The sequence below is a fragment of the Trachypithecus francoisi genome, unplaced genomic scaffold (assembly GCF_009764315.1).
Source record: "Trachypithecus francoisi isolate TF-2019V2 unplaced genomic scaffold, Tfra_2.0 Contig00565, whole genome shotgun sequence".
Classification (NCBI taxonomy): domain Eukaryota; kingdom Metazoa; phylum Chordata; class Mammalia; order Primates; family Cercopithecidae; genus Trachypithecus; species Trachypithecus francoisi.
Window position 1 is genome coordinate 56429 of NW_022680732.1, and position 4974 is coordinate 61402.

Genomic DNA, 4974 nt, shown 5'->3' on the forward strand with positions numbered 1-4974 from the left:
CTGGAGAGAAGCCCTGTGAATTTGCTGAATGTGGGGGAACTTTTACTCAGCTGTCACATTGCATTGAACATAGAAGTCATGCTGAAGAGAAACCCTGTGCGACAAGGAGTGTTGACAAGCCCTTAGCTAGATGACAACCGTCACTGAGGAGCAGTAATTTCATGCTGGAGAGAAACCAGTGAAGGTAGCAATACTTTACTGAATATTAGAAAATTTTTCTGGAGAGAAAGCATTGAAGGTACTGAGTGTGATAACATTTCCTCTCAAACCATATCCCTTACTCTGCATTTAGGAGGTCACACACAGAGAAGCCTTATAAATGTAAGAGATGTGGAAATATCTTAAGCCAAAAGTACATCCTCATTCATCAAGAAATTTGTACTGGAGAGAAACCTTGTGAATATGGGAAAGCTTCCAATTACATGTCACACCTCAGCCAGCAGAGAATCTACAGTGGGGAAAACCCCTTTGCCTGTAAGGTATGTTATTTGAAAGTCTTCAGCCACAAGTCAAACCACTCTGAGCATGAGCATTTTTACATGAGAGAGAAACCTTTTGAATGTAACAAGTGTGGGAAAGCCTTTAGCCAAAAGGAGTATGTCAGTAAACATCAGAACACCCATGCTGGTGAGAAGCTTTTCGAATATATTGAATGTGGAAAATCCTTTAGCCAGAAGGAAAACCTCCTTATGCACCAGAAAATTCACACTGGAGAAAAATGTTTTGAATGTAAAGATTGCAAGAAAGCTTTCATTCAGAAGACAAACCTCATCAGACACCAGAGAACTCACCCAGGAGAGAAGCCCTTTATATGTAAGGAGGGTGGAAAAACCTTTAGTGGTAAATCCAACCTTACTGAGCATGACAAAATGCAAATTGGAGAGAAGATTTTTAAACGTAGTGAATGTGGAACAACTGGTTAGAAGAAGTACCTCATACAACATCAGAACATTCACAGTGGAGAGAAACGCTATGAATGTAACCAATGTGGAAAAACCTTCTCTCAGCGAACATCACTTATTCCACATGTGAGAATTCATCCAGGTGATAAACCTCACGAATGCAATGCTTGTGGAAAAGGCTTCCCTCAGAGCGCGTCTCTCACGGTGCATGTGAGAAGCCATACAGGTGAGAAGCCCTATGGTTGTAATGAATGTGGGAAAGCTTTCTCTCAGTTCTCAACCCTTGCTGTGCATTTGAGAATACACACAGGTAAGAAGCCTTATCAGTGGAGTGACTGTGGGAAAGCTTTCAGCAAGAAGTCACGTGACATTAGACACTGGAAAATTCATACTCACTAAAAGCCCCATGAATGCCTTGAAAGTGGGACAGCTTTCATCAGAAATTTGCACCTCATCATGCGCCAGAAATAATCCTTCTGAAACAAAGCACCACGAATGAGGTTAACTTTAACAAATACTAAAAACTCAAGGGATGCCAGAAAATTTGTACAGAAGACAAAGACATGCGTATGATAAAAAGCCTGTGTCCAACAAAGAAACCTGCAGCAGAGATAATGGTAAAAGTTTAGGCACATTTTCACTAAAAATGGCAACAGAAAATGGATGCCTGTTTTTATTGCTACACCATAGATCTAGAGATCTTCGCCAATAACAAGAAAAATGAGTGTAAATATTGGAAAGGAACAGACAAAAATAGATAACATGGTCACCTACAACTAATATTAAGACTCCTGTGGTATTGATTCAACAGAGCAGAGGAGATTTCAGAAAAAGACCTATGCACTTATTAGAATTTGGAATATGATACAAACAGCATCAGGAAGTGAGGAAATAACAGAACTATTATTTTAAGTGGAGGTAACTTGTTCTCCAAGGGGGAAAAAATACATCGTGAACTATACACAAAAGTGAATCCAGAGGTTAGAAACAGAAATATGAAAAAGCTATATACTAAAATACTTATGACCTTGGGAATAGGGAAATATTCCTTATAACAACTTCAGAAATACTTAGCAGTTCTACTTGTGAGTATGAATGCTCAGGAAATATGTACTGGGATGTTTACTGTGGCTGGATTTGTAGTAGCCAAAAATTAGAAACAATTGGAAAAGCCCATCATGAACAATATGAGAAATTCTTATGGAATACTATATATCTGTAAAATGCAACAAATGAACTCCACTTGTATTAACAGAAAGATCGCAAAGTTGTTGATGGGGGAATCAAGTTGCAGAGCCAGGCAGATAGTACAATGACATTTTGTAAATATGAATTAAAAGCTCCCTCACAAAACTCAGTACTATCTATTGGTAATGGATGCATATATGTATGTACATGTTTTTGAAATGGATTGCAAGGATACGGACCAAACTCTTGATAGTGGTCACCTGTGAAGAGTGGAGAAGGGAAAGTAATGAGTGTGGGAGGTGCAGTGGGTATTGGTTAAAGGGGACTTCAGTTTTTTATATAAACATCCACTTCTCTTTCAAAAGACCTCAAGTAAATATGAGGAGATACTGATTGATTCTGGATTGCAGTATATGGATATCTTGTCTTATTTTGTACTTTTCTGTATTTTTAACATTTCTCAAAATTAGTAAGAATGGGAATGAGGATGTGAATGCTGTATCTGTGGAAGTCACGTTATACTGGATTCATTTCCAATCAAATATGAAACATTTTATAGAAAATATTTCTAAAATTTTATCACAGATGAGTGGATGGACTTGCTCTCTATGTAATATGAAATTAATCTATTTTATTAAAATTTAAAAGGACAGTACAATCTAAATCTGTTGTAATTATTTTAACATGTTATACACACTATATCAGGGTCCCCAACTCCCCCAGCTGCATGGTAGGAGGTGAGTGGCAGATAAGTGAGTACTGCCACATGAGCTCCACCTCCTGCCAGATCAATGGTGGAATTAGATTCTCATAGGAGCGCGAACCCTATTGGTAACTGTGCATGTGAGGATTCTAGGTTGTGCGCTTCTTATGAGAATCTAATGGCTGATGATCTGAGGTGGAACAGTTTCATCCTGAAAACATCCCATCCCCATTCCCCTAGCCCCACAAACCATCCGTGGAAAAATTGTCTTCCATGGAACTGATCCCTGGTACCAAAAAGGTTGGAGACTGCTGCACTATATGACCTCTTTCTTTGTATTTCTAACATTTTGCAAAACGAGCTTAGAAAATTTCAACTTTTTGTTAAACATACAGGCATAGGCATCATATAATTAGTCTCTTTCAGTTATACTAATTTTCGAATGTCAGTTTTCCTTCCCTGTATATTTCCATGGGACACGTGTGCATTAAATATTAAATTTTTGATAATATCTTGTTTTTTTTTTTTTTTGGTTTTTTTTTTTTTTTGGTCTTGCTCTGTTGTCCAGGCCAGAATGTAATGGCAGGATCTTGGCTCACTGCAATCTCCTCCACCTACTGGATTCAAGCAATCCTCCCACCTCAGCCTCCCAAGTAGCTGGGACTACAGGCACGCACCACCATGCTGTGCTAATTTAAATAAAATAAAATAAAATTTGTAACCATGGGATCTCCATATATTGCCCAGATTAGTCTCAAACTCCTGGGCACAAGTGATCCTTCCATGGCCTCCTAAAGTGCTGCCATTACAGGTATGAGTCACCATGCCTGGCTAATTTTATTTTTAAAAGGAGAAAACAGCTTCCCAGAACTTTCACAGTTCAGTGCATTAGATGTCAACACTTGCATGTCAGTCTTAACCTGCGAGCTATGTCACTCCTCCCCCTGCTGTTACGGAGAGAGAATGGGATGGGTATGAGAAAAATGGCAAAGACCCTAGACAGAGTTCCATTTTGTAAACCAGCCCTTCCTGAATAATTTTTTAAACCTTTGTCAGTATAAAATAAAGAGTGTTATGAAAAGGTTTTCTTAAATAGTGGTGAATGTCAACAACACACAGCATTCGAGCTTGATTTTGAAACCTTAAAGAAAAAACTCATTAAATGCCACTGCATCACTATATCTTTTAGTCTTTTAGGAGGAATTAGATACTTAAATATCGAAATGAACTTGTCCTTTCTAATATGACGTACCCCATCTTTTTCTCTGCTTTCCCTCTTTGCACATATATTTCACGTTTTAAGGTGTTCTCTTTATGATACAGTTGGCCCTCTGTGTCCGTGGGTTCTGCATCCATTAATCATTGAACGCTGGATGGAAAGCATTAAAATATACAGCAACTTTAAAAATATAAATGTTAATATACAACTATTTGGATAGCATTTACATTGTATTAAGTATTATGAGTAATCTAGAGATGATTCAAAGAATATAGGAGGATGTGTTTAGGCTGTATGTAAATGCTGTGCCATTTTATATGAGGATCTGGAGCATCCGTGAATTTAGGTGTCTGTGGGGGTGTCCTGGAACCACTTCCCCTTGGATACCAGAAGGATGACAGTACTAAGAAAAAACACAAGCTGTTTTATGAAAAATCTGCATTGGAATTTTGGCTATTGACCACTGCTCAATAGCAAGGTTAAACATGACTTTGTCATACAAGGCAATGATAACATAATTTGGCATTTATTTAGCCTCTAGTTCCCTCCCCCACGTCCCCCTGCAGAATGTTGTTATCTAAATTAGTGGTTCTTCAGTGTACGTTACAATCACGTAGATGATTTGCTGCTGGGCCCTTCTCCAGGGTTTCTGATTCAGTAAATCAGGTCGGGGTTAGAATTTGCATTTCTGAGAAGTTCCCAGAGAATGCTGATGCTGCTGTACCAGGGACGACAGTTTGGAAACCCCTGTTCTAACCATTTTATCTTCAGGAAAGTTCTGTTGGATAGTAGCATGCATCCAATTATTTTCCCATTGTATATCTAGGGAAAGAAGAAGGCTGGGTGCGGTGGCTCACGCCTGTAATCCCAGCACTTTGGGAGGCTGAGGTGGGCAGATCACTTGAGCCCAGGAGTTGGAGATCAACCTGTCCAACATAGTAAAACCCAGTCTCTATAAAAAT

General features: G+C 38.8%; 1 pseudogene; it reads left to right on the top strand.

Annotated features, from left to right (window-relative positions):
* The first annotated feature begins 422 nt into the window (after positions 1-422).
* Positions 423-1301, top strand: LOC117085608 (annotated as a pseudogene).
* Positions 1302-4974: the final 3673 nt, after the last annotated feature.